The sequence below is a fragment of the Thermobia domestica genome, chromosome 1, assembly GCF_964235325.1.
Source record: "Thermobia domestica chromosome 1, izTheDome1.hap1.1, whole genome shotgun sequence".
NCBI classification, from domain to species: Eukaryota; Metazoa; Arthropoda; class Insecta; order Zygentoma; family Lepismatidae; genus Thermobia; species Thermobia domestica.
The window spans coordinates 204642397-204651272 of record NC_137454.1 but is presented as its reverse complement, the minus strand read 5'-3'; the positions used below and the strand labels follow the sequence as shown (position 1 = coordinate 204651272).

The following is an 8876-nucleotide window of genomic DNA, read 5'->3' as shown; positions in this document are numbered from 1 at the left end:
TGAGTGACGACGCAAGTAATTCGAGCGGCTGGCGCTGGCTATTCAATAGCTATTTGAGGTGAGAAATAACCCATGAAAGGATACTTCCTAGATGTCAGTGTGAATCTTCCCCACCCCTTACGTATAACAATGAACTGGGGCCTCGTAGTCTGATGGGGGCGGATCCCAGCATCACCGCTGGAGCAGAGTATTGATCTGGCAGCAGTAGCGATTTGACTGTTGTTCAATGAAGTCTCCCGAGTTGACAATTTCACGAAGAATATACGAGGAGCCTCTTACATTATCTAGCTTGTTTATCCTTTATTCTTGCACGTTCAATGGAGCTAATTACCTCTGTTGACCAATAGTATGTGTTACCATGTAGGGGGCAGTTGTAAGGAAAGACATTGCAAATAGTGTCAGCGTTTTTTTTTTTTTTTTTTTAATTTTAGATTGGGTAAGTAACATGTTTTCGTCTTTTATTTATCACAGAAACCAATATCAAGTGTTCGTACAAAAATTGGTAGTTTAATACGAAATTGAAACAATTATTAGCATGCCTGTATTGCTTTAACAATATTTTTCTAGGTAATTATTCGTTAAATTGAACCGTAAAAATATACGTACGTTTAACCATTGAATTAACTTTTTTACTTTTGAGTCTTTGTTGCTTATCAAAATCTCAGTTTCTCTTATTATGTTGCTTCATTTTGGTCATGCTATTGAAGTATATGATCGAAATAGGTTTTATTTTTGGGGTAAGTTGGGACTTTCCTTTTACGAGAGTTTTGAAATTTCTTTCTGAAATAGAAAACAAAACTAAATAATCTTTTCGTAATATCTACCATATAAAATCACTACTTTAAACTTGTTGGGATATACAATATAATAATTCAGATTTTTCACCTCAAAAACTTTGAATTATAAGAACACTGACTATTTCGCAAAGAGACAAAATAGGATTGATCAGAAGTCCATTATTATTTTAAGGGTACTAAAATAGCTGAGACAAAATAGCTTCATACACTGAAAGGATTAAATATAACTCTAAAACAAATAAAGCAATGGCTTCTGAAATACTTCTTTTCTTCTTTTGTAAAAGAACTATTCTTTATTTTTCTACATGTTCAAAAACTTCTTTTAAATCATAATAAAATTAAGTCGAATGTCAGTTTTTTCTTCTTTCGGCAGGAATAGATTTCTTTTTTGGCAAGTGTATGATAATATCCTAAAAATTCTTTATACGAAGAATTTTTGCAGGTTGGAATTCTGATATTTCATTGAATTTCTTTCCCGAATATAAGATCGTTTTAATTTACTAATGGAATATGTGGACAAAATAGTAAAGTATTACAGTGTATTTCAGTAATTGCCGACGACAACTCTTCTTAATGTCAATGAGAAACTTACTTATTTTTTCGAAACAAAGAAAGAAATTCTTATAGTCAAAACATTGATAAGTTTACTAAATCACATTTTATTCTACTAGATTATCGCATGAAGTGCTATTTTAAGACAAATTAATCGAAAGCAAACTGTGGTTCGGAAATAATCACCCGCTAAAAGGAACATTCTACTTTTATATATTGTTTTTTTTTTTTTTTTTTTTTTTACATATTTCATGAAATGAAATGAAATCTTTGAGTTTTACGTCCCACGGTTATGCCGGTTAGGCTAAAGGAGACGGTGATGATGAGTAATGAATGAAATGGTGGAATGAAGAAAGTGGGAGGAAACGGGAGAACCCCGAGAAAACCCACGCACACGGTGTTTGTCCACCACAAAGTTCACTTGGCGGGGGCTGGGATCGAACCCGGGACCCGTAGCACCTACATATTTCATGTATTATGGTATGGTACCATGTAAGATATATTGGAGCATATGAAATATAAATGTATAATAATAATAATAATAATAATAATAATAATAATAATAATAATAATAATAATAATAATAATAATAATACAACTGTTTTCATAGCCAAGCTGCGCAATGTTACAATATGCAATTATTCTGATTACTAGAAGAAAGAAGAGAAAGGTTGAATTGAAGATTACGATTTCGGTGCCGTTCAATGATACAGTCACTTGCGTAGTTATATACGTTAGATTGTTAGATACTTATGAAATATGAGCAAAATCGCTAGAGTTCTTTTTGAGAAAACACGGCCCGAAGGAAACTAATCCCCGTTAGTAAACTACTTATTCAGGATTTTCCCAAGGGAAGTGATCTATCAATTATTGTAGGATTGTTAAAGAAATATTTATTAATGAAATATTAACAAAATCATCTAAGTCGCTTTTAAAAAAATCGCTTTAAAAGCACACCACTACTACACCTTCTTACTTATTTCAAAGAATATGACTGTTGTATAATATGGCTGTTAGCGAAATCTTTATTATGAAATATTAACAAAATCCATTGTGCTGCTTTTTTAAAGAGAAGCGTCCTAATTATCCCTACCGCTAAACTACCACTAAGTCATTTCCTCAAAAGAGTTAGAAATGATCTGTGCTGTAATATAGGCTTCTTTATGAAACACACACACACAAAAAAGAAAGAAATCGTCACAGCCGCTTTCAATAAATTTTTATTTTTATTTTTCAGTAATTTTTTATTTTGAAATAAAGATGGAAATCTGAAAATTCTTTGTAAAATTTTATGAAAACCTTAAATTTAAAATTTGGTGTGTATATATGGTGTTTCAAACCAACACCGACAACGTTTGGAAGGTGATTCCTAATACCAAGATAAGACAAAAAGTAGATACCAACCTGGGTGCACAAGTGCTTCCTTTTCGGAGTTATAGGCTGCCGAAAACTTGAAAAACTGAACTTTAAAGGTCCATTAGCTCCAAAACTATGGGACCTACCGTGTTGGGTCACAACTTCACTTAGGAACTAGTATGTACCCTAACCAAACATCCATGTTTCAGAAATCTAAGGTACTCACGTAACAATATTTATAGAGGGAGTTTGGCTACGGACATACAATTTGAAATACTCACCTCCTATCTCTATAGAAATTGTTGCGGGAGTACCACAGTATTCAGAAACATGGATATTTGAATAGGGCACATACTAGTTCCAAAGTGAAATCTTGATCCGACTACGGTAGATCCCATTGTTTTGGAGCTATGGGCCGTTAAAGTTCATTTATTCATGTTTGGCGCCCTATAACTCTGAAAGGTAGCATTTGTGCACCCAGGATGGTCTTCACTTTTTGTCTTATCTTGGTATTAGGAATCACCTCCCAAACGTTGTCGGTGTTGTTTTGAAACACCCTGTATATCAAATAATGTAGTATCTAAGTTGGTATATATACACGGAGAGAAAATCGAGCATTTAGGAGAAAAGTCCGTAGATTCCGGCTAGAGATGACTTTCCTGGTGCTGCTAATGCTGCACAAGGAGAACCGTAATCTGTAATGTGGTGTAGATTTTCTGTACTGTGTTGAAGCCAGGTCAGCCTAGATAGTGAATACATACTCATTATCTTCATATGTTTCGTACAGATTTTCTAGATACCACTACGTACTCATTTCCTTTCCCCGTATGTTTATTTCTAGCCAGAACGAAAATCTAGATCGTTCAACAGAATGAGACTGTGTAGTGTCTATACTGTCATCACAGTATATAACCATGATTCTCTGTAATTTGCACATACCGACAAAGGATACACAGGATTTCCGTCTATTTGTGGTTGTGCAAATTGGTCCTAGATAAGCCAACTCATACGTAGTCTGATGCACAAAATCTTGTGTAAGATATAAAACCCTGATAAATTTCGCTTCTCCGAATTTTCTAGACTAAAATTCAGCTCTTCCTTTCTCAGTGCACATGTGGACGACAAAATGATATGGCAGTGAACATCCAGAAGTCATTTTTGTGGCATGTAAAATGTAAATGTGTAAATCCTCGAAATCTAGAATTCGATGTTTTACACGAATCACGAGACATTTTGCACTCCTGTTATCGCTCGAAAATATTAAAAAAGAAAAAAAATAACTATTAAAAATACCAAAACTATATGCACTTAAATTTCTTCATTGTCCTATTTATTTTATTACTCTTACAACTTATATCTCTTATAACTTATGAACCAATGAGAAATGTGCATTAAAGGTTGGGAATATAAGGAGGAAAAAAGTCCTGTATTTTCCCACACATTGGATTATTAGTTATTTATTTTTTTCAAACAATGCTGCAAGATTATTATGTTCCTTTTTGAATAATAATAATAATAATAATAAAACTACCACAACCTTTATGAGCACACTGACTAATAAATATTGCAAATTTAGGCCGCTATTTTGTCATGAAGTTACTAAATAGGGCAAATTGTAGAAATATTTCTACGACAGTGAAAGTACAAGTAACAAGAATGGAGAGTTTGAACATTCTAAAATGTGGCGAAATACGGATATTTACAATCACATTTTCAAGGATTAAAATTGTTAAAATATTGAAATACAATATCTTTCATTTAACGTCCCATGGGTATGTCCTGTAGGCCAAAGGAAACGGATGATCAATGAAAGTGAATGATTATGAAAGAATTGGTGATGTGAGAATGTGGAAGGAAATGGAAAAACCCTTGAGACAAATCACTGACTCGACTTAGCAACCACAAACTCACATGAAGACCGCAGCTGAGAGAGCGCTCTACCACTGAGGCATCACACCTCATTTTAAAACATTAAATATTGTCAAAGATCTGTGTTTTGGAAAATTGCAACGAAAGACAAGAAAGAAAAGAGAAATCCCATCTTATTGAGTAGTACTAAGTTTATGCGAATGAAATATTATTTTTGATGTCGGACGGGAAACCCACCTCAGCAACACAGCACGGGAATGGACTAAGTCCATGCGTTTATTGTCACAAAGTCAGTCCACATAATTATCAGCAAACAGACTGAGTACCCATCAGACACTCAGAAGATAGTAGGTTGTTGAACATGGTCGTATGAAAGTGCACCATGAAGAACACACAATTGTGAGAGATTTATCTTTATGAATTCAAACTGAAACATTCTGCATAGCAAGCAACAAGAAACGTTAACAGTGTATTTGACCCAAAAATTGTGAATGAATGTACCATTCGTCGTTGGTTTGTCAAATTTCGTTCCGGTGACACAGCACGGCGCAATGAGCTTCATTGGTCCAGGAACACCTTGGAAAAGTGTTAGTGCCATTGTAGATGAATTAGGCATATACCAAACCACTGTCGTTAGGCTGCATCATGCAATTACAAGGTGGAAAAGTTAGACTCATGGGTGTCATATGATTTGTCAATAAGAATCGTCGTCTGAAGATGTCATTTTTTAAGTGTAAGGGATAATCGAGGAACTTCCCTGCATCGGATTATCACTTCAGATGAAAATGGGTCTGCTTTGACAATCGTAAACGGTCAGACAATGATTGGGTCGTGATCAACGTCCAGGATAGTTTCCTAAACTAAATCTGTACCCACGGAAGATGTTGTTACTATGATAGTTTACGGTGGAAGTGATTCCGATCCATCAATGCACATTGTTACAGTGTTCACTTCATGAAAGCATTACAAAGTTGTCCAGTAATGATAAGAGACATTATGTCCAATGCATGCACAAATAAATGTCAAAGGACATTGCATACTCTTCATGAGTTGCTCCAATAGTATATTGGTGAGTACATGTTGAATGTCATCCTCCAGCTGAACAGTGTTTATGGTTTTGTGCAATAAACCTCCTCCTTATTCCAGCTCCACAGAAGTAAGTCGCAAGGACTAAGGTGAATATTTCGTGCTGGCAACTCACGAGCATCAGGTCAACTCAACCAACGTCCTTGAAAACGTTCGTCACTTAGACACGGCTATCAAGAGTAAATTAAGGCTGAGTACCATCAATACAAGACCATGGACGTTATCCCAGATAGACTCAATAGCTCATACCCAGGGCCGTGCTGGCATACTACCGAGGGCGGTGGACAAGTCTACCAAAAGGGCGCCCCTCAATATGTATTATCGTATATATATATATATATATATATATATATATATATATATATATATATATATATATATATATATATATATGTGTGTGTGTGTGTGTGTGTGTGTGGTGCAACTTAATGTAAGAAACGTCGGAAGCTGATTCTTGTCCCTGAGATAAAATGAAAGTATAGACCAACCTGGTTGTGAAAATGCCTCGGAGCTGTGACCAGCCGAAATTTTCGGAAAATGGAAAAACAGCTATACTCGAGAACAAAATGTCGGATCGATATCAGGTAAAAGGGAGTATCCATTATTTTTAGTTGTAGATTCCATTAGTGTACAATCCGATGTAGTGCAGTAACGATGCAACGGTGACTCTCAAAGGAACTGAAGTATTCCTTCGAGTATTTTATCAAACGTTGAATGAGAAAAATGATAAACAATTAAGTATAAGATTTCAAGGATCAAAAGTAATAGTATTACATCATTCAAAAAAGATCGAAGAAAGAGAGATACACATGTATGATTAATGTATTTTGTATCAGCACAGAATAAATGTTCGGAATTAGAATTTAAATGAAATCTTTAACGTATCACAGTTATATCTTCTAGGCTAATGATAACGGATGATAAATGAACGGCTTGGTGTCCAAGTTAAGAGTGTGTAAAAATGAAAAAAAAATAATAATAATAACTTTGATCCAGGTTAGGTTTATAGCGACTGTGTATAAGACACTCAGGCAGCAAAGGTCATGTATGATGAACGAGAGTACAAGGGATTCTTCACATGGCAACAGTAATTCCCACAAATTATCTGAATACAATTTGGGCGAGAGAAAGCTGCATTAAAGGATTTCTTCCTTCCAATACGTAATTCAGTGAAAGATAATAATTCCTTGCACAAAAGCAATGAAACTCGACTACACACAAGCTATTGCGCTTGTTGCACAATGATACAAAGAAATGCAGTTTTAAACTACTGATTTATTCTGTTTTGTACAAAGTTGGATAACTGTGAAGTACTCAGAGGTACCTTGTACAGTATTTGTGCAATGCAGTATGTGTACACGAGACAGCTGTGAAGAATAACAATTCACAGTCTGATATTGTCCATGGTTAACCGCATTGAAAAGATAATATCGACGAAGCAAATTTTTCCACCTGCGGTCAAACATACCTGAAATTTAAGAGATGGGACTGCCACAGCAATATTAACTCGAGCAACAAGTTCTTCGGCTGTCGTGGCTAATGTTGCATACGAAAGGCGTTTCATACCCTCCCAAAAGAGAAATCAAAGAGCGTGAGATAGGGTGAAGGAAGTGGTAGAGTGAACGAGATCCTTCTTTCCGAATCCAACGATCTGGGAATGTTTCATTTAGGTAGGTCTGCATATTCCTGTGAAAATGTGCAGGTGCACTGTCATGCTGAGATCACATCTGCTCTCTCATGTTCAAGTTCACATGTTCTAACAATTGTGAGAGAACATTATGTTAAAATAATACTCCCACACTGGCGGGCTGGTAATAAATATGGTCCTACCACAAAATAATCCACCATACCCCACATGGCTACTGCTAGTTTCATTACAGTCTCTGATCATTCAAACTATGTTGGCTTCAAATTCCACTCTCCATATGGTGCAATTTCCTCCGATTTCACGTTGGGGATATTGAAGAGACCTTATCTCTCGAAAGTGAATATGGAGACGTGGAAAAACAAAGGGAAAGTTAATCTCCTATGATGGTCACGGTCAGATATAAAGGCCTCGCCTCTGGGCTATTACCCCCTTGCCTCTCCATAAATGAGGTGTATATATGCCAGCTCGTGAACTGGGTAATCTGCTACTGCGCAGGTAGGTACATATTAACACAATCAATTTTACTTGAACACCAAGGTCTACACTTTTACGCTACCATAAATGCCTGGCCACAATCCTCTACCGCTGAACACTTCCTATCCTGTTGTACAGCAATTCCACACGAAACACCAAAGCATCGGGCTATATATATCATTCACATGTTGCGTAGATACCTACCACAATACAGCCACGTAAATTGACGCCATTCCACATCAAAAATGCAAGACAGCCTTCTGCAAGCCACTCGCAATTTTCAAGGAACGATAGTTCCGTAGTGTGCGACCAAAGCATCTTGCCCTTAGTGAAAGCACTATGAGCTACGTACGTACTGCTATGTTTGCAAAAAAAAAAAAAAAAAAAAAAAAAAAAAAAAAAAAAAAAAAAAGTGTCACATTCTCTTTCCTCCGTGTAGGTATACTCCAACTTCAAGGTACATTAGAACGACGAAAAAAGATTTTCCTCCATATTTTGGATATGATTCCACCGAGCTTTCTTCTCGAGAATTTCTCTAGCAGTGACAAAATCAAAATGTAAGTGAACTACACTAGGACGCTATTTTGGTATAATCACAATAGCCATGTAGCTTTTCTTAGCTCAGAGGTAAGAGGCGGTTTGCCAACTCCAAGGGAGGGTGAAGCCAGTCGAAAGTATCCCTGGAAGAAAATTCAGCAAACGGATAAATCAATCAAGTATACTGTTCCAGTGCATTTCTTTGTATTGTTATACAACGTGTACAACATCTCATGTTTCTTCCATTCTTTTTGCATCTGTACACAGAAGTATAATTTCCACAGAGTTACATATTACGAGAAGGAAGCCCTTTAATGCACCTTACTTTTGCCCAATATGTATTCATACAATATTTAGGAATCCCTGTTGTCATGTGGAAAATCCCTTCTACTCTCATTCAACACATATGAACTTTCAATTTTTGGACTACAGTCCTATGCACAATCGTTTTAAACCAAATCTGGATCAAAATTGTTTTTTCCATTTTCACACACTAGTAACTTCAACAGGAAGCCATTCATTTATCTGTCAGCGTTAGCCTAGAAGATATAACTGTG

General features: G+C 35.9%; 1 protein-coding gene across 3 annotated transcripts in view; it reads left to right on the top strand.

Moving 5' to 3' along the window:
* Nucleotides 1-209: 209 nt before the first annotated feature.
* LOC145693135 (beta-1,4-N-acetylgalactosaminyltransferase bre-4-like) overlaps nucleotides 210-8876 on the top strand; it is a 135237-nt gene continuing 126570 nt past the window's right edge. For all 3 annotated transcript variants that reach the window (XR_014132713.1, XM_081768881.1, XM_081768871.1), the window contains exon 1: nucleotides 210-436. The gene's annotated coding sequence lies outside the window, so the exon portion shown is untranslated. The remainder of the gene's footprint in view (nucleotides 437-8876) is intronic.